This window comes from Canis lupus, chromosome 17, assembly GCF_003254725.2.
Source record: "Canis lupus dingo isolate Sandy chromosome 17, ASM325472v2, whole genome shotgun sequence".
Lineage (NCBI taxonomy): Eukaryota > Metazoa > Chordata > Mammalia > Carnivora > Canidae > Canis > Canis lupus.
Genome location: NC_064259.1, coordinates 43,038,652 through 43,066,206, shown reverse-complemented (window position 1 = coordinate 43,066,206; position 27,555 = coordinate 43,038,652). Strand labels below are relative to the sequence as shown.

At 34.6% G+C, this 27,555-nt stretch overlaps 1 long non-coding RNA gene across 7 annotated transcripts in view; it reads right to left on the bottom strand.

Moving 5' to 3' along the window:
• Positions 1-4,873: 4,873 nt before the first annotated feature.
• Positions 4,874-27,555, bottom strand: part of LOC112664290 (uncharacterized) — a 62,675-nt gene continuing 39,993 nt past the window's right edge. For 5 of the 7 annotated variants that reach the window (XR_003139626.3, XR_003139627.3, XR_003139629.3 and 2 more), the window contains 4 exons: positions 26,878-26,926; positions 18,501-18,569; positions 6,599-6,695; positions 4,874-5,186 (listed from right to left, as the gene is read on the bottom strand). This is a non-coding gene — a long non-coding RNA (uncharacterized LOC112664290). The remainder of the gene's footprint in view (positions 5,187-6,598; positions 6,696-18,500; positions 18,570-26,877; positions 26,927-27,555) is intronic. The other 2 variants (XR_003139630.3, XR_003139628.3) reach the window with 2 other exon arrangements.

Genomic DNA, 27,555 nt, shown 5'->3' with positions numbered 1-27,555 from the left:
ATAAGAATATTTGAGCATTTTCTGATGGGTAATTGGGGGAGGGGTATGCTTATAAGATTGTAAATTGAAGAACACCAAAATAATACCTGTTGTCTCTTCCATATTATAATGGCAGAATGAACTGCAAAGATAGTGTAAGAAAAACTCCAACATTTAAAGAATGTTTTAACCCCAATATATTTTAAGAACTACCAAATCAGAATAGACAATTGAACAAAAAAAAATTTATCATCATTGTTATCAGAAAATATAAAACACTTGCCTTATTGGCATAGTATTTTTTGATGCCTGAGTATCATAAATAAATTCAAGTACCATCTCAAAGGAATTAGTAATAATTTTTTTCATGTTATATAAAAATGATTTTAAAAATCTGTGATGAAGTATCAGTATTGCACTGTACTTTACATTTTCTTGTTTAAATAAGGAATTCCTAGAATCTAGACACTTGGATTTTTAAGTCAATTCTTTTGATAGTTAACTGCTGATAGCCAATTTTTAAGTATTAAACACCACACCCAACAACCCCATGCAGCTAAATAAAATGTGCCTCTTTGCCGTATCTGGTGAGCTCTAATATGTGACCTCTATTCTGAATACAGTTTATTTAACAATGTGTAAAATACTAGATTTGTCCTCTCACCATAAATAATTGTAACAGGCTGTAAAAAAACAGTGTCTGTATGAATTAAAATTTACTAAATAGACAATGAAATTTGAAAATATAACTCATTAGCAGGAAAATAAGCAGTCCATAGAAACTGATTCTGAGATAATAGAATGCTGGAATTACCATAAAATAACTCTAATATAGCTATTTTAAACACTATCAGGGACTCAGAAGAAATATGATATTAACAAATGAGCAGATGAAGAATTTAAGTAGAGCAGTGGAAACTATAAAAGAAATTTAATTAGAAATTCTAGAAGCAAAAAGTAAATTCTCTATAATTAAATATTACTGGATAAGTTTAACAGAAGTATAGAAAGAGCAAGAAGAAAAATAACAGAACAATTTGGGGAAATGAACAAAATCTCAGTGAACCAAGGGAAATACATCTTCCAACATACATATTATTACTCCCAAAAAGAAAAAAAAAGGAAAGAATTGGGCCCCCCAAAACGTTTTTTCAAATGTTTAAAAATTCCTTAAAATTTTTTAGGAAAAAATTGAAAAAAAAAAAGACCTAATGGAAAAAATCAATGGCATACTGATGAACATTTATTTTTTTTTTCTTTTTCTGATGAACATTTAACTGTCAGTTTGTTGAGAATAAAAACTTATATTGTAGCATTTCCAACATCTCTGGTGTAAATATTCCAACCAATTTCAAGCAACTCATGTGATTTAACAAGATACCAACATTATATAACTAACATTTCTAATAGTAAAGCATTGGATACATTTTCCTCTAAGAGTGTGTATGTTTATTTATTATTGATTGATGATTTTGTTGTCTTATATCATCAGTTAGATCTTTTAATACTATATATATGTATATATAGTATTGGAAGTATATGTGTGTGTTTGTGTGTGTGTGTGTATCATATAGTATGGGAAGACTTAACTAATGATATAAGGCAACAAAATCATCAATAAGTGATAAATCCACTGGCTTGATTAAGTACACACAATATCACTCAGTGATCTTCCTGCCATAAACTATCAAACACAAATTGAGGTTCAGTGTTGAAAACAAAAAGCATACCTTCTTAAAGACAGTCAAGGTCCAGAAAAAGACAGGATATGCTATTGAATGTTCCTAGGTTAAAAAATTAAATTTTGAGATTAATGTAACTAGATGTTACACTTGACAATGAATTGGACCTCAGACCGCAGAAAAAATTAACAAAATAACTATTAAGGACATACTTGTCATGACTGTATGGACTTTGGATTTGATAATAACATTGAATCAATGTTAAATTTCTTCATTTTGATAGCTATTCTGAGTTTGTGTAATATAACAATATTGTTCTTAAGAAATAACAGTGAAAAATTTAGAAGTAAAGGGAATGATTGTTTCAACTTATTTTTAAATGGATCAGAAAAAAAATGATTTGTCATTCTACCAATATAACAATATATCATATACTGAAATACATAGAATGTATATACAAACATATGTAACCATTTATAAAGAAATTCAAACATAAATGATTGATAAATTTGGTTAAAAGTAATGGGACTTCTCTGACCTACTTCTGTACTATTTTTTTAATATTTGAAACTATATCAATACATAATATTATAAATTTCAAAATAAACAAACATATAACCAAAAATGTGGAGACACATGGTAAGCATTTCCTTGAGGTAATAATTATCTGAATTATTATTTGAATTCCATTAGCAGCAAGTCTCTTCCTATGAAAAGAAATTTTAACACTATCATCCATCATGTTTTCTGAACCATAAATGTGGTACTAGTTTTAATTACACCTAACTTATTTCACCCATTTATGTGCTTTACACCTAAAGGCAGAAGAGTCTGCAACACTTTGTTGGAAGTAAAGATTGCTATAGGCCAGAATAAATAATGTTCTAGATATAATATTTAACAATTAGTTCTCTGTGGTGAAAAAAGTTCATATTTGTAATATCTGCCAATATCCATAGTGTAAATGCTCCCACTATGGCCAATTTTAAGCAACCAACATGAAATCATAAAACAATGCTAGGAGGTGTTGCACAAACAGCTTTTATGAGCTTGTGCAAGCCAGTTGCAGCACATCACTGGCTAGAACAGCCAAACTTCCCAGATTTCCATAGTTTAACTTAAAGATCATGCAGACTTGAAGAAAGTATAATAGGGAAAGAGAAATTACATTGCCAGTGATGGACAGAATAATACTTATAATCTTGCGATGGGAATTTGTAAAATGGTATATATATATATATATATATATTTATATATATATGGAGGAAGAAAGTTTAGAACAGCAATTTAGAAAGTTTAGAACTACAGACTTTCCAATTTGAAGTATACTTAGCCTTCCTGAATATTTTAATCAGTTGAACTGTTATTTTTTTTCAACTTGCCATTTCAACATACTATTTTCTAAGGTGCATTTTATTTTCCCTTTTGCTTTCTCATTTACAAAACTTATCTAATTGCTTTCAAATACTTAAGTGGAGCTATGCTTTTTTCTGTTTTTGTTTAATTCTCTCCCATCTATTAAAAACAAACAAATTACAGACTAACCCCTATCTATTTGAAAGACAGTTTTTGGTTGAAGGCACTTAAAGCAATCCAGACTTGAGCTAATTTTCTCACTCTATGGGACTATAAGATTTTCCACTACCTTCTGTGATTAATGAGACACTATATAAATAAATAACTAAGCTTGTCAGAAAATAAGGTGGAATGCAGCAAAGGCCCTGAGAAAAACTGATACACTTATGCAAATTTATAATTGTAATTACATTCTTTATTATGTTGAGCTTCTTTGGTTTCAGTTCCTTAACCAGATTCATTGTCTTACTGTTACATAATATGGCATCTTAGTCCTGGTAGTTGGTAAATTAGTCTCCTTTCTTGGCCTAAATTACGTCCTTTTGTTTTCTAATATTTTGTTATATTCTGTCTCAAAATGTCTCACCTTGTGTAATTTCAGGGTTAAGCAGGTCAATAATTCTGTCAAGCATTGTAAATGGTTTAAAATTCTCCCTGTTTGCTGCTAATTGGTTAACCTCCCACAATTTCATAGAATCTGGCAGAAGACATGAGACTTGTGAGACAAGGAAAAGGCTTTATTACACCCAGCACACCACCCAACATGGGTTTCTTGTTTACCTTCTGCTCCTAAATCTCCTGAGGGTGACAGGATATAAGTTTCAAGTGCAGTGGCTTTGCCTCACAACTGAAGAATCCGGAGATTAGGGGGCCTTGATCTTTGATATTTGGCTTTAAGCAAACTTTCATAAATGCTCCAGTGCACCGCATAGCCCGTCTGGGCTTGAGGAACACAGGGCTTCTGTAGGCAGGGCATCCAAGGGTAGCTCATCTGAGGACTCTTTGTCCCCTCCCACAAGGGCTGTGAGTTCTTGGGAGGTTGGGCTGATGCGCTGGGAAGTGGTCCAAGCTGAGTACCAGCCTGTTTCCATCCTGCGCTGAGATGCCTCAGGCCCTTGCTGTCAACCCTGTCCCCATCCTTTTTGCTGCCCTCATGCCAGGCTGGGGTCACTCTGGAGTTCTGCCTATCATAGGGATCATTCTATTAGACCATGTAGGATAGTCTCCCTGTTAGAAAAACAAAACAAAACAAAACAAAACAAAACACTTTTGCCAAATAAAATAACCTAATCGCAGATGGGATGTCCCTTTATATTCACATATCACCCTCCCCTCTGGGGAAGAGTTACACAAGTGAATATGTCCTTGAGTTTCATTTTAGAATTCTGTTACCACACCTGTTGTACAGCGAAGTTGTAACTTTGTACAGTTGTAACTTAGTTAAAGTTTCTCATGAAACATCTGGAGTTTTACTTTTTAAACTAAGAATCAAAAAAGTAGTATTTTCTTTTATGATGAAGCTGTTTCATTTCTTTAGTAGCCAAAAGGACCTGCCAGGACACGTGAAACAATGATTCACAGCAGAAACGTGCAAATCCTCATTATTGTATAAAACTGTCTAGCATTTCAGAGTTTGTTGCCAATGAATAAGTAGAAGATATAATCCTTGTTCTTGAAAATATACATTGTTTTCTAGGAGAAGAGAGATGAATAGACAAGAATTTAAAGCTGGCATAAGAAAGGTTAGTGCATCAGTAAAGGTCATTAAGTATATTATTAACTGAAACTTGGGTTGAAATGACATTTTTTTATGGGGAGTACATTATATATTGCTGGGTAACAACATTACAACAAACTTGCAAGCTTAAAACAATGCACTTTTATCTCAGAGTTTCGGCAAGTCAGGACTATAGGTTCCTCCGCTTAGGTTCTCAGAATGTTGCAAAGTGCTGCATTCTCAACTGGTGGCTCAATTTGGGAAGAATCCACTTCTGAGCTCACTTGACTGTTGACAGGATTCATTTCCTCACAACTGTAGGACGGAAGGCCTCACCTTTTTCGTGGCTGCTGGCTAGAGGCTCTTAGAGGCTGGTGAAATTCCGTATCACATGGACTTCTCCAACATGACTGCTTACTTCAATTAGACAGTTGGGAGTCTGTAACATGAGTCTGAGAGCAAAACAGAATCTTATATAAAGTAATGTAATCACAAAAGTGATACCTCATCCCCTTTGATATATTCTACTAGTTAGAAGTCACAGGTACCACCCACAGTTAAGGACTATAGGTTATATAAAGGAATTAATGCCAAGATGTATGGATCATGGTGGGGAGCATTTTAGAGTCTTTCTGTCACTGTAAAACAAAGGTGGGCAGGTCCTTATAGGATAAAGATGGCTGAGAAGGAAAGAAAATAATGGTTTGGAAAGATAGATTTTGAGGTTTAAGGCATGAGTATTATTTTGAGCCCAGATTTACCAAGGAACACCAATGGTCTTTGCTTTAGAAAATGGTAATGTAGCAGCTCTATCAGATGAGTAATAAAATCAAACAGTGCTGATAGAGAAAACCTGCAAAATGTCAATATCAGAATAGTTATGTTCATGAGCAAGTGCACTAGAAGTCTGTCTCAGAAATGAGCTGAACTTCCTCATGTTCAACGAATCAGTCAGGTCTCAGAGATTGTAGAATTTAAACCCAAACCAACTTAAACACAAAAGTTTATTAACACAACTAATGAAGTCGATAGGTGGCTTAAGGAGTCTGCCAGGTTTCTGTGGCAAAACTAACACTGACTTTTTTTTTTTTTTTTTTGAAAGAGAGAGAGTGAGCAAGTAGGGAGGGAGAGGGAGAAAAAGAATCTTAAGCAGGCTCCATGCCCAGTGTGGAACCATTCTCAGGACTCTGAGATCATGACCTGAGCCAAAATCAAGAGTCAGACTCTTGGGGCACCTGGGTGGCTCAGTGGTTGAGCATCTGTTGTTGGCTCAGAGCGTGATCCCAGGATCCTGGGATCGAGTCCCATATTGGGATCCCCACAGGGAGACTGCTTCTCCCTTTGCCTATGTCTCTGTATCTCTCATGAATAAATAAATAAAATCTTAAAAAAAAAAAGAGGGAGAGAGAGATTGTTAAGTGATAAAGCCACCCAGGCACTCCAAAACTGACAGTATTTTATGAGAGAGAGAGAGAGTAGAAGCAGAAGGAGCAGCAGGCAGAGGGAGAGGGAGAGGGAGAAGCAGACTCCCCACTGAGTAGGAAGCCTGATGCAGGGCTCAATCCCAGGATCCTGGGGTCATGACCTGAGCTGAAGGCAGATGCTTAACTGACTGAGCTACCCAAGTTCTCCTCTTGTTTATCATTGGTAATTGGCTTTCTTTTTTAGGTTTCATTCTTAGATAATTTCTTCACATAGGGTAACAATGATGATTTGCATGTTCCTCAACTCTCATCACATCAAAATCAAAAGAAGAATCTCACTCTTCCAGAGACCAAAGTCTTCCCTGAAAAAATAATCACTGTGATTTATCCTTCATAGATAGGATAAATCAGGATTTATCCTTCTACACCAATGATCTTACCTTGTGGGATGGAGAACTATAATTGACCAGATAGCCTGCGTCATGTACTCTTTTTTGTGGCCGGAGGGCCCGATCATGTGATCAGCAACTTCAAAAGCTGAGAGAAAAATAAGTAAACTCCATATTTAAAAAAGAAAAGAAAAGAAAAAAAAATGACAACATTTCCTAAAAGTATAATAGATATTAAATTATGATAAAGTCATTGTAAGATTTACACATATTTGCACTAAATATTCCCACTTATATAACAAGTTAAATTTAAATATTCAGCAGAACAGTAATCATCAGGAACACTCAGCAGCATGTGAAAGTACCTCACAAAGTATAAAGTAGCCTAAATATGTTATTTTTATTAAATTTTTTTAAATTGAGAAATTTAAGGGTTTTTTTTCAACATTAAGGATAGTGATATAGAGTTCTATATGTGACTTTTAGATATAATTCAATGTAGTAAGTTCAATGTGACTTTTAGATACAATTTAATGTAATAACATGGATAACAGCAATGGACTTATTTTCACACAAATATCTTGAACTTGAACTATCTTGAACCTATCTTGAACTTCTTATCATAACTAACCATACTTCTCTCTGAAGAGCTGAACTAGTAACCCCCAGTATAATATCTAGTAGAGAGTATCTCCTGAACAATATTATTTGTTTTATACAGAACTCTCCAGAAGAAATCCTGCAGGACTTCCTATTCCAGGATGATTAAATAACAATATTAAAAATATGAGGAAGCTACCACAGTGAGCCAACATGTTAAATAAACTAAGTGAGATTTCATAGCAATAATGGCTTTTCAAGAGAATGAAACAAGACTTAATTTGGTAGTTATGGAGTACATTTTTATTTCTAAGCAGTACTGAATATATTGGGTGATCAAATAATCAGCATAACATAATATTTCATTTTTTCTCTCCCAATTTTTTGGTTTCTGTATAGCAGTCAGAAGAATCACTTTCTCTTAAATTGTCCCTGTCATAAATATTCTAATTAAATCTAGATAAATCAATATAAATTTATTGACTTATATACAAGGTATTCTATTTAAGGCCATCCACATAGATATATAGTGGGTAGGGCCACCATACCTTCTGTTTTAGCAGAGACATACTATATTTATGCATGTTGTCCCAGAAAAATTCCTAAAAGCTCCTCCTTTCACTTTCACTGTGTTGTATGAAAAGTTATATAGGCTCCCTAGCACTGCAAACCTACCATATGCTCTGAGATTGAAACTAGATTACTATTTTTTAAATCTTAAATGTCATATAATTTTATCTTTAACTCTTCTATAAGGACATTTGAAAATATCAACCATACTAGTAACACAACAAGAAAAATAATAATTCCTTAAAACCAATACATATCCAACCAGTGTTCAAAATATCTCAAATGTTTAATATGTTTATAGCTTGTTTTATTTAGGATCCAAATAGATTCATTACATCGCCATTAACTTTTATGTCCTTTTGCAGTAGCTCTCATCTATATTTATCTCCAGGGATGTCTGGGGCCATACTAATGACCATTGGTCAAGATAAGAAGGAAATGTCCTAGCTAGTTGAAATGCCCTCACTAGCTAAACAGTTGAACTGTTTACTGCCCTAACACTCACCTAGAAGGGCTCTGTGCCAGTTTATCCACATGATAGTTGATCTACATGATAATTGAAAGTGTATATATTGATGATCTGTGACCTGATTTATCTGGTTACACAGCTTGATTTTGGCTTTGTAACCAAGGAAGTATAGAAGATCCCTCAGTAAACATGTGGCTGAGTTTTCCTGAGACCAAATTATCTCACATATACCTTGGTTTGTAATCTAAAGAAATGAATCTGGTATACCTGAGAAAGGACATGGAAGCCCACACCTGAAAGTGTGCCTAGGCTTTCTTTCTCCTGGTATATTGAATTCCTTATCTCTATTAAAGCCTTAATTAAGTTCACCAGGGTAGGCCATTATAAGTCTTTTCAATTATTTGGGGTGATACATAATTACTACAGTAATAGTAGCTGCCATTGATGATTACTGCTTAACTCCATTATGTTGTTAAAAGCTAAAGAGGATTTTATTAAATTTTTTACATACCTTATTCATTTACTGGATAATGTACATCTGTAATTATTTTTCTTGATTTATTATTTAGTTACCATGAAGTACCATTGGTAATAAAAGATAAATGTTTGATATTTTTGCTTTATTAAACAGTTTTCTAACTTATGAATTATTTCTCTTGTGATTGCTTGTTGGCAGGATATAGGTTGTTAGACTGAGAGCTTCAGTTCCTCACTGGCCATTGGTCAGAGTTTTCTTTTAATTTCCTTCCCATTGACCCTCTCCAGTAAGGCAGCTTGCTTCATCAAAATGTGGAAGAAAACAGGGACAGTCAGCTAACAAGATGAAATTCAAAATCTTTTGAAACTGCATCATAGAAGTGATGTCCCATCGCCTTTATTGTTTTCTACTGGTTAGATGCAAAGTATTATAATCAGTGCATACTTAATTAGAGAGTATTAAACAAGACTTAAAAAACAGGATTTGGGTACTGTCTTAGAAATCTGCTTATCACATATGCATACACATATAGTCAGAGATTCAGAGAATATCTTGAGAATGAGAATGAGGAGTTAATACTCTAAGAGTTTATGAATAAATATTTTTAGAAGGAATGAATTCTATAAATCCATACAATCAGAAAAACACAACATGAAACAAGATAAATGTACTGAAAACCACAAGCCACGAAGAGACACAATGTAATCAAAACTGTAAAACACCAAAAATGAAGAGATTTTTCTTTAAGATTTTATTTGAGAGAGAGAGAAAAAACATGAGCAGGGGGAGGAGAAAGGGGAAAGAGACAAGCAGACTTCCCACTGAGCAAGTAGCCAGACTTGGACTGAAAAACTCGGGGCTGAATGACAAAGGGCTCCGTGACCTGAGTCAATGTCGTCAGATGCTTAACCAACTGACACACTCAAGTGCCCCAAAATTAGAGATTTTTAAAAAGTTTAAAGATGGACCGCCAACTGAGGATTAGTATTTATGCTGACAGTAGATATCACATCAGCAACAAAAAAGTTAGAAAAAAGTAAAAAAAATCTTCAAATAGATAAGCAGAATTTCAACTTAAGATTCTTTGTTGAATAAAACTATATTTCATGACAAATGGTGATATATTTCTTTTATTTACTAAAGGAATTTCTAATGTACATATTTCAAGAAAATTATTATTTCCCATTTAAATTTATTATTTCCAGTAAAAAGTTCAATAAAAATGTATAAGATGCAATGAAAAATATTAGCAAATTAGCTAGTAAATGTTGACATAAATCTAACAAATTTTTGTGTGAAATAATGACAGTTAAGTTTATGACACTAAAAAATAAGACTTGCTTGAGAAGAGCAAACAACTCAGGAAGAAGTCAATAAAAATATTCTTCTGAGATCCATGTATCAGTTGTGAGAAGATTTAAATACTGATTAATGTTACTTTGTTGCAAACATGGTAAAAAATTAAAGTAGCCATTAAAATAATGAAAATAAAGATGAAATTAGTATGAGAGGAAACAAAAGAAGATATTACAACAAGAAAAAAAACAATGGAAAAACAAAAATGCATGATATTAAATCATAATTATTTGCAAGGCATTAAAGTGCATTTAATCCCTCATTTAAGAGAAAGATCTCAGATTTCATATAAAAAAATTCAGCTAAGCTTTTATAGGTGGAACATATAAAACCTAATAATGGAAGTGATAAAAATAAATAATGGAAAAATATTTTCCAGGAAAATATGATAAGAATGAAACTAGTGTAGATGTAGTACTTTTAGTTAAATTAGACTTTGATATGAGAAGGATTATTAGGATTAAAGGTTGTCATTCTATAATGACAAATCAAGCCGTTCAAATCCTAGTCATCAGTAAGATATTACAATTTTAAACTTGTAGGTTCCTGAAAAAAATTAATAAATCAGAAATAAATACAAATTAATGGATAAAATGACAAAGCTATTATCATCATAAGAGAACAGGTCTTGATTATAAATCAAATATACTAGACATTAGTATCTATATGAAAAATAAAAGTAATAAGCTTGATAATGTAGGCATAAAGAAAATCCTGAACTGAACAACTGAAAAATGTAATCTTTCCAAGCTTGTACCGTTAATTGGTAATCATTGATTTTGTACATTATTATAAAGCAAGTACATTTAATTAAAACTATTTTTATTATAGAACCCATGTCTTTCATGACAAGGCTGTATATTATATCATACAGGAATAACAAAATGATACCTGAATGCCCACCACCATGACAAAGACTGATAATCTCCTACCAGTTTTCATTTTCCCCTTCTATTTTAAATAATGAATTATCACATAAATTTAGAAAAAGAGATAGATGCTCTGTGGAAGAATTGAGTGTGGCAATGTGGTCAGGTTCTTGTCAGAGAATTTTGAATGGAAATGATATGTGTAAACTCTACATCATTTCCATAAAAGAAAATTGCTTATTTTTTTGTTTTACAGTCTCCTACTTTTCATGGGTGCTGGTGAGCCAAGCCAGGACTGATCATTCAATGTAAGAAAACATGCAAGGTAATGAGAGTGCAATAATAACACAAACAAAAGACATGGGCGGGTGAATAATGGATGTAGCAAAACTTTCTACTGGTTCTGAACTGGCTATTTATCCCTAAATGTTAGGTGATAAGAAGTAAACCTCTACCTTATGTAAGCTATTGATTTGCAAATTATCTTTATATATTCTTGATACTAGTTAATTCTTTTCTCTGTATAATGGATTAACTTCTCTGAGTTTTTGGTTTTATATTTTATTTTGATGCACAGAAATTTGTAATTTAAAACTATATAGACATACCAATATTATCTTAATTTAGTTTTTTTGAGTCTTACTGATAAACTCATCTCTTAAGGTTATGAAAATATTACCTAATGTCTACATGACATTATATTAGGTACTAATATACCTAACTACCTCCTGAAAATTTAAAGTTGAGACTCACACTGTGGTCAATCCACTCCAGTTATTTTTATGTACTAGGAAAAATAAAGATGCAACTTTATTCACTTCAAATGTAGAGTCAGTTACTTACAAATGATATATTGACTGTCCTGACATTTTTGCATCTTTGTTATATGGGAGTCTAAAGGAATCACAACTTCAGGAATTAACACTGCATTATTTTGTAATCCTGATAAAGTACGTACTCTAGGACCCACAAACATTCTTCTAAGGCATATTATGTACAGAATTCTTGTAAAGTGAAGTATGAAATATTTTAGAAAGTTCATAGCAGTGTTGTTTATCATTATCAAAGAATGGAGAATTCAAACGTCAGTTAACAGGAGAAAAGTAAATATGATTTACTCATTTAAGTATGAGGAAGGTGGGAACTCAACATTAACAGGAACAGAATGTTACGTGACAAAATATAATATGAAACCATTTTTATTAAGTTATAGAAGTAATCAAAACTAAATAATTTACTAGCTTTATTGTTTAAGGTACACATATTATAAAACTGCTATAAAGAAAAATAAATGTTAAAAAATTTTGGAGAGTATGCATGTAGAAAGAAGCTTGACTCAGAATTTATTTTTCTTTTAGCAATTTTTATTTTGGTATAATTTTAAACTCAGAGAAAACTGGCAAAAATAACACAGAATAACTTCCACCTAGATTCAAGAATTGTTAATATTTTATGCAATTTTTTTTTGCCATTCTTTCTTTGCTGGTGTGTGTGTGTGTGTGTGTGTGTGTGTGTACACACAGAAATACACACATACACTATTATGTGTGTAAAATAATAAAAGTTTTGTCTGGATCCTTTACATTTCCATATACATTTATAAAAAGTTTGTCAGAAACTGTGAGCAGTTTATTGAAATTATGATTTGGAAGGCATTAGATCTATAGATCAACTAGTGGAGAACTGAGTTCCTGATGATGTTGAGACATTCATATTTTAAACATATCTCTTGGGATCCCTGGGTGGCGCAGCAGTTTGGCGCCTGCCTTTGGCCCAGGGCATGATCCTGGAGACTCGGGATCGAATCCCACGTCGGGCTCCCGGTGCATGGAGCCTGCTTCTCCCTCTGCCTGTGTCTCTGCCTCTCTCTCTCTCTCTCTCTCTCTCTCTCTGTTACTATCATAAATAAATAAAAATAATAATAATTAAAAAATAAATAAACATATCTCTTTTATTAAAATTTTCTCATTTTGTAGTTTTTATTGTAAAAATTTTGCATGTTTTTAATTTTATTCATATACATTGAGTGTTTTTTTTACTTTAAAAGGTAGTTTAGTTTTTATGTTATTTACCAATATTTGTTGCTACGATATAGAAAAAAATTAGTTTTATTTTTGACCATGTAGTCTGCATTCTTAGTAAATTAATTTCTTTGTAATTGTTTATTTCTTAAGGATTTCTTTATCCTTAATCATACCTTCTGAAAATGGAAATAGTTTTACTTTTTGCTTTTCAAACTTTATGCATTTTATTTATATTTTGGCCTTATTGCTAGTATACTCAATGCAAGGCTATACAGAAATAGAGAGAAAGGACACCACAGCCTTCCTTGTTCCTGAATTTAGGGGAAGCATTTAATATTCCACCTTTAAAAATGGCTGTAGGTATTTTAGCTTTAGGTATTTTGTGGATGTCTTATCATATTCAGAAGTTTCCTTCAATTCATAGTTTACTGAGATGTTTAAATAATAGATAGAAGCAGAGCTTTGCCAAATGATTTTTCTGTATATATTGAAACAATCCTATCTCCTTTGTATTCAATAGGTAAATTATTTTAAGTGATTTAAAAATTTAAGCCAATCTTCCACACTTGGAACAAATGCCACTTAGTGGTAAGTTATTTTACATTATATATACAGCTGGGTATATTTTGATATGTAGGAGTTTTAAATCTATTGTCATGATATATTATTTTTCTTATAATGTGTCAATTTGGCTTTCATATGAGGGTTTGCTGGCTTTATAAAAAGAATTCAAGTTTCTTTTCTATTTTCTGAAAAATGTGATATTTTATTATCCAGGAATGAGAGAGCTCAACGGTAAACTCTTAAGAACCTGTTTTTTGTGATGCTTCTGATAAAAACTGTAATTTCTTTAACTGATATAAGATGTCTTTATATCAGTTGTTAAATTGTTCTTCAAGGAATTTTCACAGGTGGTATAGAGTGGTAACGATATTCTTTTCTACATTGTTTCTTTTGGCCTATAGGATGATCAATATTGATATATTTCTTTTTATATCAGGAATTGGTAATTTTGTTCTCTGTCTCTGTTGCTCTTTTTCTCTCAATATGTTTTGCTAATATATCTTTTTACAAAAACCTTTTGTTATTTTTTAGGTTACTGTTCTGTTTTCTATGCTCTTATTTTTATTGTTTTGTTTTAATTATGTTACATTTAAATTACTTCTTTTTATTTCTTAAGGTAGAAGATCTTTACTTTTCTAATATAAGAATTTATATCTATAAATTTCCATCTAATCACTGCTTTAGTTGGATTCCACAAATGGATATATGTTGTAATTTTACTACCAATTGATTCAAAATATTTCATAATGACTCATGTGATTGTTTTTAGACACAAACTATTTTCTATTGCATTTTAAACTTTCCAAAAATATGATGCCTTTTAAAAACTTTATTATAAATATTAATTTAAAACTATTTTACTATTTTCAGAAAATACTATTTTCAGAAAATACCCTTTGTAATATTTCTATCTTTGCTGTTATTGAGATATATTTTATCTCCATTTATGTGGTCAACCTTAGTTAATACTCTATGTGTACTTGAACATAATGTATATTCTGGAATTACTGGGTGCAGTGTTTTATAAAAGTCAATTGATTCAGGTGATTGATAGTGTTGTTTAGTTCTTTTATATCCTAGCTGCCTTTTTGTCTGTTTATTAATCCCAGCAAAGGGTTTGTTACAATCTCCAACTATGATTTTGGATTTATCTCTAATTCCCTTTAGTTCTATGAGGTGGTTTTTAGCTTTTGTTTTTTAAGTTGTGTTATTAAGAGAATTTACTAGGAATTTACTAGGAAAATTTACTGATAGTTATCCTTTATAATTTGTCGTAGTATTCCTTATTTTGATACCTAATATTTTCCTCAATTTTTGTAATCATAGTTTTCTAATATTGCAGGATACATTTCATTTTTCATTACTTTGCTTTAATCCTGTCAGTTTGTAAATTCAAAGTATGGCCCTGCAAATAGCATATACTTCTCTAGCTTTTTTATCCATTCTAATTCTGCCTTTTATATTAAGTCTTCATACCCTTAAAAGTTCAAAAAATTAACATAAATTGTTGGATTGAGGTCTATTATTTTACTACTTGATTTCTATTTGTCCAATCCTCCTCCACCTAATCCTTCTTTTTCACCTTTATTAGGGTGAATCCATTGTTTTGTTTTGTTTTTACTATTCAAGTGTATTCCTTCTATTGACTCTGTAGCTATGCATTCTTACATTTTTTAGTTATTTCTCTAGAGGTTAAAAAAACACACCCTTACCCTATTACATAAAATCTAAGAACCTTGCCACAGATAGATATAATCCCCGTATTTTGTGCTCTTGTTTTCATGTATAATACATATACATATTACAAACCACAGAACACAGAGTTGTATATACCATTTTGAGTGCTTCTCATTACTTCCTATGCCAATGTTTCCATCTGGTTTTATTTCTCTTTATCTTAAATAACCTATTCACCATTATTTGCTGTGCAGTTCCACTAGCTGCATATTTATACTATTTTGTTTATCAAAAGAAGCCTTTATTTTGCCTTCATATAAAGGACAGTTCTGCTGGATTTGGAATTTTGAATTAACACGTTTTTGTTTTGTTTTGTTTTGTTTTTTTACAAACTATAAAGATTTGTTTTATTTTCATCTTTTATATTGTTCCTAAAAAAAATGTAGCTGCCTTTCTTATTTTAGTTCCCCTAAATGTAATATATTGCTTCTTTGGGGATGCTTTAATGATATTTTCTTTATTTTTGGATTTTGAAAATTTGACCCTGTCTACCTAGGTGTTATTTTCTTTGTATTTATAATGGTTGGGGTTTATTAAATTTCTTGGATGTAAAATCTATGCCAATCAAAAAATTTGGGGAGTTTGGGGACATTGATTCTTCAAATATATTTTCTACCTTTTTTTCTTCTTTCTCTAATTTCATTTCAACATATACTAGATGGTTTATATAATCACACAGGTCATTGGAAACTTCTAATTGAAAAAAAAATCTCTATTTTTTTGATAATTTCTGTTGGTCTACCTTCATTTAACTGACCTTTCTTCTGATTTTAATCTGTATTTAAATCATCCAGTAAAACTTTAACTTCATATTTTAATAAATTTAACTCTATAACTCCCTTTATTTTAAAATATATTTGCCTTTTTTTTGCAGGAATCTCCTATTTGTTTATTCATTATTACACAAATTTTCTGTAGGTTCTTCAACATATTTGCAAAAGCAATATCATAGTCTTTTTCCACTTATTTTAACATCTGCGTTATTTCTGTGTCAGTTTTTTTTAAAGATTTTTATTTATTCATGAGAGACAGAGAGAGTGTGTGTGTGTGAGAGAGAGAGAGGGACAGAGACACAGGCAGAGGGAGAAGCAGGCATCATGCAGGGAGCCTGACATGGGACTTGATCCCGGGTCTCCAGGATCACACCCTGGGCTGAAGGCGGCGCTAAACCGCTGAGCCACCCGGGCTGTCCTCTGTGTCAGTTTCAATTGTTGACCTTGTCTATTGAACATAGGTCACTATGTTTTTGTTTCTATTTATGTCTAATAATTTTTATTATGTAGATGACATTGTGAATTGATAAACTTTAGACATTTTGAAAAGTGTTGATTTTGTTCTAACAAATAATGAACTTGGCTGGAATTAACCTAAAAATATTTCTTCTTTTTACCTTATACCAGTCGTTGATTAGTTCTAGCCTTTCAGATTTTGCATCCCTTAGGAAGTTCTGGAAATTTCCCCATATGTTTAAGTTCAGAACTCAAAGTTTTTCAGTAAGGTTATACAAAGGTTTTGGAGTTCACTTTTCTGCATTTTCCTCCTTTCTAATATCCTCTTCTTTACTTTTCATCTCTTCAGGAAGCTCCAACTCTGTTCATGAGCAGTTATGCAGTTACATGACTTCATGCCAACCTCAACCAAACCATGTGGGGAGTTCCTTCTGGATAAAAGCCACAAAACACAGTTCCTGGCCATTACATAGCCCCTCATTCAGTCATCAACTGCCTTCTGGTTTCTGCCTGGTTTTGGAAATTTTCCAATGCCTTCATGTGATCGATTTCAAAATTTTGTTCAGATATATAAATTTTATTTGTAAGAGAATTAGTCTGATATGAGGTAGCCATTATTTGAAGCAGAACTGTGCTAGGTAGTTTTTCTTTAAATATGGATACTGTTTTCATATGTTTTTCATTTACTATTATTATTATTAAGCTTTATTTATGTATTTTAGAGAGAAATAGAGCATGAGTGGGAGGGGTAGAGGGAGAGGAAGAGAGAGAATCTCAAGCAGACCCCACACTGAACATGGAGCCCAACATCCCATCTCATGACCCCGAGATCATGACCTGAGCTAAAACCAAGAGTCAGATGCTTAACTGACAGTACCACCCATGTGTCCCTCCATTTATTATTATAATTACTAAAATAAATATTTTCTATATTTCACCATAAAACATAATTAGATTTTTGACACAATGATATAAAGAGATTTTTGAAATGGCATTGATTTTTTAAATTTATTTTTAAAGATAATTGCTTATTTGTACCTGTACTATTCTGTCCATGGAATTATGTTTCTTTCTCTTGACACTCCCATGAGTGGGAATTTTTTTGAAGTTTCTTGGAATTAATTTGTGTTAGGTTTGAAGCTGGAAACAATTACTTCAAGGTCAAAAGCAGAGACTTTATCTATAGACTGGGTGGAATTCTAGTATGGATATACATTTCTGTAGGAGTCCAAAGTCTACTTTGACAGTCCTAATTATTTTTTAGGATGTTACTTTTTTTTTTTTTTTTTTTTTTTTTTTTAAGTACTAGCCAGTATTTGATAATGCTGTGAAAATGTTGTGGTTCTCCTTTCTTCCACTTGGAGAATGGGTAAAGAAATGGCGGTGGTGAGATAAGAACTAAGAACGTAGGGATTAGACTGGCAGAGTAATTCAATATTCAGCATTTCAACAGCTACCATTCTCACTTCTCTTTGTGTTACATTTTTGTAATTCTTTTGGTTATCCAGAGAACCTCCCCAATTCACTGCAGTTGTCTTCTATGAGTACTGGTCTCTAGCTTTCTGGATTGACTTTATCCACATATAGGCAAAAACTTCTCACTGACAGTCTATCTCCCGTCTCATTTGTTTTTATGTGTTTATTTTTACTGTCATTTTATAAGATCATGAGAGCAAAGAGAAACAGACGTGTAGCCACCTTTGATTAATTCACAACCTTCATATGCATCTTTTTGTTGGTTTGAATTGATAACATGGTCAATACCAATGTTGGCCTTTTGAATCAAAACTTTTCAAATGAATCCCTCCTTTTTCAATCCTATGTGCTTGTTTTCTAAAATCCAAATCAAAATATTTTATATATGATCGTGTTAGATTTCATTTTAAGAATTTTAGATACTCTTGTTAACCTTTTAAAGTAATTTCTTACTCTATTTTGTCATTTGAAATAGCACAGCTCCCTCCTGCCAATATGCCATCTGTGATGACATATGGTGCTTTAACTTCTACAGCATGATTTGAAAAGGGTCATTGCATCACTGTCAGCCTGAATCTTACCTTAGATAACTAACCGGAGGCCCCTTTCCTGGTGCAGAGGCAATTTTCTTGCTTTTTTGAATTGTTTCCCTTGATACAATGAGATATTTGTTCAATAGGAAAGAAAGTAAATTTTAATGAATAAATGCCAACCATCTTAAGGTCATTATCTCTATTAAATCTCAAAGCTGTAAAGATATAATATTTTTCTTATATTATGGATGAAGACACTAAAGCAGAAGCAGTTTATGTAATTTTCTTAGGGTTACATAGACAGCAATTGAGAAGAATGAGATTTGAACTCATACTTTATGTCTTCAAAACTCATGATCTTTCCACTGCTGAACTTTAATTTTAGTGTAATCAAATAGCAGAGCTCAGTAATTCCAATTCTTCCTATATCCTGATCCTGGGATAGCCTTTAAGAGAAGTATCTCAATCTGACCTCATTTGTTGTAGTTTCAGAAAGGACTATGTTTACTACAATTAACAAGCTATAAGATTTCTGGAGGTTGACAGTGTTTATTTTAATTCAGTTTCACAAAAATACATAATAGATTCCTATGCTTCCTTTTAAGAAGCTTTTCCACTACCTTTCTCCATTGCCTAGACCTATGTCACACAGTCATATATGAATACAAGGAAGATGGCAACATCTTTTTTAATACTATTTTGTTCATATTCCCAACTTACATACAGCAACTCAACGACAATTTTTATTCTAAGGATTTAGTATATTTTCATTTGTGTATATATCACAATAAATATCTGGTACTTTAGGTTTAAAGGTATTTTAATTTAAATAAGTCATATGCCTTATTCTGTGTCTTCCGTTAACACACCAGCTTATGCTTGTGAGATCCATCTCTTCTTCAATGTTGCATCCTGTCCAGTATTCTGATCACTAAGATTTCATGATGTGTGTCCCACATATGTTCCATTTAAAATCCCTGTCCTTGGAGGAGGGGCAAGATGGCTGAAGAATAGGGTCCCCAAGTCACCTGTCCCCACCAACTTACCTAGATAACCTTCAAATCATCCTGAAAATCTACGAATTTGGCCTGAGATGTAAAGAGAGAACAGCTGGAATGCTACAGTGAGAAGAGTTCGCGCTTCTAACAAGGTAGGAAGACGGGGAAAAAGAAATAAAGAAACAAAAGGCCTCCAAGGGGGAGGGGCCCCGTAAGGAGCTGGGCTAAGGCCTAGGTGAGTGTCCCCAGGACAGGAGAGCCCCGTCCCAGAGAAGCAGGAGCTGCACCAACCTTCCGGGGGTAAAGGGGCTCGGAGCGAGTTGGAGCAGGACCCAGGAGGGCGGGGATGCCCTCGGGATCCCTGGGACACTAACAGACACTTGCGCCCCGGGGAGAGCCCCACACCCCGTGGCTGAGCTCCCTAAGGGCTGCAGCGTGCACGGTGGGACCGGAGCAGCTCGGGGGGCTCAGGCGGTGGCTCCATGGAGGGGGCTGCGGGGCGGGAGCAGCTCGGAGGGGCTCGGGCGGGCTCCGCGGAGGGGACTGCGCAGCCAGAGCACGAAACCAGCAGTGCAGGCTCCGGAGCACAGGGCGCCGGGACACAGCCCAGGATCCGGCCTACCCCCGGGAAAGGGAGAGGCCGGGAGGGCCCAGGACAGCAAGGACACTCCTGCCCCGAGCTGAGCAGATCAGCGGCCCCGCCCCGGAGCCTCCAGGCCCTGCAGACCGAGAGCTCCGGAGTTACTGCGGGGGCTGACTCCAGGGCTGCAGAGCTGGCCCCGCCACTAAGGCTGTTCCTCCAGGGGCCTCACGGGGTAAACAACCCCCACTGAGCCCTGCACCAGGTAGGGGGCAGAGCAGCTCCCCCAAGTGCTAACACCTGAAAATCAGCACAACAGGCCCCTCCCCCAGAAGACCAACTAGAAGGACAAGTTCCAGAGGAAGTCAAGGGACTTACAGTATACAGAATCAGAAGATACTCCCCCGTGGTTTTTCTTTTTTCTTTTTGATTTCTGATTGCTTCCACCATCCTTTTTTTCCTTTCTTTCTTTTTCTTTTCCTTTTTCCTTTTTTTCCTTTTTTCTTTTTTCTTTTTCTCTTTTCTTTCCTTCTTTCTCTCCTCTCTTTTTCTCCTTTTCCCAATACAACTTGTTTTTGGCCACTCTGCACTGTGCAAAATGACTAGAAGGAAAACCTCACCTCAGAAGAAAGAATCAGAAACAGTCCTCTCTCCCACAGAGTTACAAAATCTGGATTACAATTCAGTGTCAGAAAGCCAATTCAGAAGCACTATTATACAGGTACTGGTGGCTCTAGAAAAAAGCCTAAAGGACTCAAGAGACTTCATGACTGCAGAATTTAGATCTAATCAGGCAGAAATTAAAAATCAATTGAATGAAAAAAAAAATCAATTGAATGAAATGCAATCCAAAATAGAAGTCCTAACGGGGAGGGTTAAGGAGGTGGAAGAAGGAGGGAGTGAAATAGAAGACAAATTGATGGCAAAGAGGGAAACTGAGGAAAAAGACAAACAATTAAAAGAACATGAAGATAGATGAAGGGAAATAAACGACAGCCTGAGGAAGAAAACCTACATTTAATTGGGGCTCCTGAGGGCGCAGAAAGGGCCAGAGGGCCAGAATATGTATTGAACAAATCATAGTTGAAAACTTTCCTAATCTGGGAAGGGAAACAGGCATTCAGATCCAGGAAATAGAGAGATTCCCCCCCTAAAATCAATAATAAAAATAAAATAAAATAAAAATAAAAGCCGTTCAGCACCTCGACATTTAATAGTGAAGCTTGCAAATTCCAAAGATAAAGAGAAGATCCTACAGCAGCAAGAGACAAGAAATCCCTGACTTTTATGGGGAGGAGTATTAGGGTAACAGCAGACCTCTCCACAGAGACCTGGCAGGCCAGAAAGGGCTAGCAGGATATATTCAGGGCCCTAAATGAGAAGAACATGCAACCAACAATACTTTATCCAGCAAGACTCTCATTCAAAATAGAAGGAGAGAAAAAGAGCTTCCAAGACAGGCAGGAACTGAAGGAATATGTGACCTCCAAACCAGCTCTGCAAGAAATTTTAAGGGGGACTCTTAAAATTCCCCTTTAAGAAGAAGTTCAGTGGAACAATCCACAAAAACAAGGACTTAATAGACATCATGATGACACTAAACTCTTACCTTTCAATAGTAACTCTGAACGTGAACGGGCTTAATGACCCCATCAAAAGGCGCAGGGTTTCAGACTGGATAAAAAAGCAGGACCCATCTATTTGCTGTCTACAAGAGACTCATTTTAGACAGAAGGACACCTACAACCTGAAAATAAAACGTTGGAGAACCATTTACCACTCAAATGGTCCTCAAAAGAAAGCAGTGGTAGCCATCCTTATATCAGATAAACTAAAATTTACCCCGAAGACTGTAGTGAGAGATGAAGAGGGACACTATCTCATACTTAACGGATCTATCCAACAAGAGGACTTAACAATCCTCAATATATATGTCCCGAATGTGGGAGCTGCCAAATATATCAATCAAATAATAACCAAAGTGAAGAAATACTTAAATAATAATACTTATACTTGGTGACTTCAATCTAGCTCTTGCTATACTCGATAGGTCTTCTGAGCACAACATCTCCAAAAAAACAAGAGCTTTAAATGATACACTGGACCAGATGGATTTCACAGATATCTACAGAACTTTACATCCAAACTCAACTGAATACACATTCTTCTCAAGTGCACATGGAACTTACTCCAGAATAGACCACATACTGGGTCACAAATTCCATCTGAACCGATACCAAAGGATTGGGATCGTCCCCTGCATATTCTCAGACCATAATGCCCTGAAATTAGAAACAAATCACAACAAGAAGTTTGGAAGGACCTCAAACACGTGGAGGTTAAGGACCATCCTGCTAAAAGAGGAAAGGGTCAACCAGGAAATTAAGGAAGAATTAAAAAGATTCATGGAAACTAATGAGAATGAAGATACAACCGTTCAAAATCTTTGGGATGCAGCAAAAGCAGTCCTAAGGGGGAAATACATCGCAATACAAACATCCATTCAAACTCTGGAAAGAACTCAAATACAAAAGCTAACCTTACACTTAAAGGAGCTAGAGCAAAAACAGCAAATAGATCCTACACCCAGCAGAAGAAGAGAGTTAATTAATTTTCGAGCAGAACTCAACGAAATCGAGACCAGAAGAACTGTGGAACAGATCAACAGAACCAGGAGTTGGTTCTTTGAAAGAATTAATAAGATAGATAAACCATTAGCCAGCCTTATTAAAAAGAAGAGAGAGAAGACTCAAATTAATAAAATCATGAATGAGAAAGGAGAGATCACTACCAACACCAAGGAAATACAAACGATTTTAAAAACATATTATGAGCAGCTATACGCCAATAAATTAGGCAATCTAGAAGAAATGGACGCATCTTAAAAGCCATCTATGAAAAGCCCACAGCAAATATCATTCTCAATGGGAAAGCACTGGGAGCCTTTCCCCTAAGATCAGGAACAAGACAGGGATGTCCACACTCACCACTGCTATTCAACATAGTACTGGAAGTCCTAGCCTCAGCAATCAGACAACAAAAAGACATTAAGGCATTCAAATTGGCAAAGAAGAAGTCAAACTCTCCCTCTTCACCGATGACATGATACTCTACATAGAAAACCCAAAAGCCTCCACCCCAAGATTATTAGAACTCATACAGCAATTTGGTAGCATGGCATGATACACAATCAATCCCAGAAATCAGTGGCATTTCTATACACTAACGATGAGACTGAAGAAAGAGAAATTAAGGAGTCAATCCCATTTACAGTTGTACCCAAAAGCATAAGATACCTAGGAATAAACCTAATCAAAGAGGTAAAGGATCTATACCCTAAAAACTATAGAACACTTCTGAAAGAAATTGAGGAAGACACAAAGAGATGGAAAAATACTCCATGCTCATGGATTGGCAGAATTAATATTGTGAAAATGTCAATGTTACCCAGGGCAATTTACACGTTTAATGCAATCCCTATCAAAATACCATGGACTTTCTGCAGAGAGTTAGAACAAATTATTTTAAGATTTGTGTGGAATCAGAAAAGACCCGAATAGCCAGGGGAATTTTAAAAAAGAAAACCATAGCTGGGGGCATCACAATGCCAGATTTCAGGTTGTACTACAAAAGCTGTGGTCATCAAGACAGTGTGGTACTGGCACAAAAACAGACACATAGATCAGTGGAACAGAATAGAGAACCCAGAAGTGGACCCTGAACTTTATGGTCAACTAATATTCGATAAAGGAGGAAAGACTATCCATTGGAAGAAAGACAGTCTCTTCAATAAATTGTGCTGGGAAAATTGGACATCCACATGCAGAAGAATGAAACTAGACCACTCTCTTGCACCATACACAAAGATAAACTCAAAATGGATGAAAGATCTAAATGTGAGGTAAGAGTCCATCAAAATCCTAGAGGAGAACACAGGCAACACCCTTTTTTAACTCAGCCACAGCAACTTCTTGCAAGATACATCTATGAAGGCAAAGGAAACAAAACCAAAAATGAACTATTGGGACTTAATCAAGATAAAAAGCTTCTGCACAGCAAAGGATACAGTCAACAAAACTAAAAGACAACCTACAGAATGGGAGAAGATTTGCAAATGACATATCAGATAAAGGGCTAGTTTCCAAGATATAAAGAACTTATTAAACTCAACACCAAAGAAACAAACAATCCAATCTTGAAATGGGCAAAAGACATGAACAGAAATCTCACAGAGGAAGACATAGACATGGCCAACATGCACATGAGAAAATGCTCTGCATCACTTGCCATCAGGGAAATACAAATCAAAACCACAATGAGATACCACCTCACACCAGTGAGAATGGGGAAAATTAACAAGGCAGGAAACCACAAATGTTGGAGAGGATGCGGAGAAAAGGGAACCCTCTTACACTGTTGGTGGGAATGTGAACTGGTGTAGCCACTCTGGAAAACTGTGTGGAGGTTCCTCAAACAGTTAAAAATAGACCTGCCCTACGACCCAGCAATTGCACTGTTGGGGATTTACCCCAAAGATACAGATGCAATGAAACGCCGGGACACCTGCACCCCGATGTTTCTAGCAGCAATGTCCACAATAGCCAAACTGTGGAAGGAGCCTCGGTGTCCATCGAAAGATGAATGGATAAAGAAGATGTGGTTTATGTATACAATGGAATATTACTCAGGCATTAGAAACGACAAATACCCACCATTTGCTTCAAGGTGGATGGAACTGGAGGGTATTATGCTGAGTGAAGTAAGTCAATTGGAGAAGGACAAACATTATTTGGTCTAATTCATTTGGGGAATATAATTAATAGTGAAAGGGAATATAAGGGAGGGAGAAGAAATGTGTGGGAAGTATCAGAAAGGGAGACAGAACATAAAGACTCCTAACTCTGGGAAATGAACTAGGTGTGGTGGAAGGGGAGGAGGGCCGGGCGTGGGGGTGAATGGGTGACCGGCACTGAGGGGGGCACTTGACAGGATGAGCACCGGGTGTTATTCTGTATGTTGGTAAATTGAACACCAATAAAAAATAAATTTATTATAAAAAAATAATAAAAAAATAAAATAATATAAAATCCCTGTCCTCACAGAAGAACCAAACTGTATATATATTGTTGTACATACGTGCTTATTGACCCTTGTGAGAAATTCTTTGGAATACATATGCAGATGTAGAATACTTAATTTGACTAGTATCAGATTACTCTCCAGAATGGTAACATCAATATATAAACCTAAGCTGCAGAAGTTTCCCTATTGTCCGCATCATCTGTTGACTGTACCAAGTTTCTAAATTTTACAAGCTTGCTATTTTGGGCAGCCTGGGTGGCTCAGTAGTTTAGCGCTGCCTTCAGCCTAGGGTGTGATCCTGTAGACCCAGGATTGAGTCCCACACCTGGCTCCCTGCATGGAGCCTGCTTCTCCCTCTGCCTGTGTCTCTGCCTCTCTCTCTCTCTCTCTCTCTCTCTCTGTATCTCTCATGAATATAAATAAAATTTAAAAAAATCCTTTTTGCTATTTTAGGTTTAACACCCCCTGCTAATTAATTATGTTCTCCTCTTCATATGCTGTTTGTATTAGTCAGGGTTCTCCAGAAAAGGAGTATCAGTAATTTGTTGGATATATATTTATTATGAAAAATTGGCTCACATGATTATGAAGACTGCTAAGTCCCACATAATCTATAAGCCCTCTGCAAGGGTGGACACCCAGGAAAGCCAGTGGTATAATTCCTTCCAAGTTTGAAGTCCTGAGAACCAAGGGGGGAGCCAATTATGTAAATCCTAATCTAAAGGCCAACAAAGATGAGATGTCCCAATGCAAGCAGGAAGGCAGGAAGCAAAAAGTCATGAATTCCTCCCTCCTCCACCCTTTATACTATTCAGGCCCTCCCTCAATGGATTGTAGGATACACATTGTGAAAGGCTGTCTTCTTTCCTGAGTCCATCAATTCAAATGCTAATCTCACTGAGAAATATCCTCACAGATACACTCAGAAAAAAATCTAATCTAGGAACACCAAGGCCAATGAAGTTGATATATAAAATTAAGAATCACTGTCGGGATCCCTGGGTGGCGCAGCGGTTTGGCGCCTGCCTTTGGCCCGGGGCGCGATCCTGGAGACCCGGAATCAAATCCCACGTCGGGCTCCCGGTGCATGGAGCCTGCTTCTCCCTCTGCCTGTGTCTCTGCCTCATTCTCTCTCTCTCTCTGTGTGACTATCACAAATAAATAAAATAAATTAAAAAAAAAATTAAAAAAAAAAGAATCACTGTCTTTAACGTTTTGTTTTTTCTCTGAAGTTTTCAACTTCTGTCGATTTTCACTGATAGTCTTGCCTTTTTTAATTTTTAATTTGTTGATCTTTATATTTTCAGATGCTAGATATTTTCTTGTCAGATTTAGAAATGTAAATATATTCTCTAAAATTGTTTTTAATATGTTAATTTAACTGAAAGAAAGTACTTAATTTTAACATGACACTATTGAATAAAAATACTTAATAGTAATACCATCAAAGTCTTCCATCTATTTTGCTTTACAAATGTTATTTTGAGTTTTTTACTTAAAAAAATGTTTTTATACCCTTTCTTTTTTCCAGCTTCCAGAGTCTACTTGCATTTCTTGTTCATTGCTCATTCTTCATATAAAGTACTTTACTCCAATATCTGGTTTCATCTTCAACTCTTTTTTTGAAATGGATGTTCTGTATCTCTCTTATAAAAAGTCTTATGATTACATTGGCTTGACCTGAATAATCCAGGAATAATCTCTGAAATTCAGGATTCTTCATTAATCAAATTTGCACCATTACAATGTAAAGTATCATACTCACCAGTTCCAGATAATAGGCCATGGACATCTTCTCAGGACCATTATTCAGCCTACCATACATTTAGAGTAAAAGATTACAAAAAGTTTTATACTATAAAATGCCTAGCATAAGAAAGCTCAAGTCAATATTTTAATGCTATAAATGAGACTTCAGGAGAATAAATATTACCAGGGAGAAAAAAATGTTAAATCATAGAACAATCAATTTATGAAAAATATATAGCCCAAATGTATATGCACTCAATTATAGACCATTTCCAAACATGTGGAGTATGTGCTAACCAAACAAAAATTGGAAAGAAGCAAATTACCAATTATATTTAGGGATTTCAATATTTACTTCTAAGTAATTGGTATTAAAATTAAACAAATTTAAATTAATAAGGTAACTTAAGATATGGTTAATTTATGTTTACAATTATTTAAAATTTTCTTAACTTTAATTGCAATGAGAATTAATTAGGAAAAGTAGACTTAAAAGAATATCCACCAACTCAACCTAATTGATATTTATAGAACATCCCCATTTCAAAAATCAAGATCAGGTAGGAAATTCATTAAGGAATTTTATGCTTCAAACATTATAAATAAATGTTAAAGTATATGTAACTAAAGCTAATAAAAATATAATATTTTATGTAATAATTTAAAGTAGTGGTTAGAGAGAAATTTATAGCTT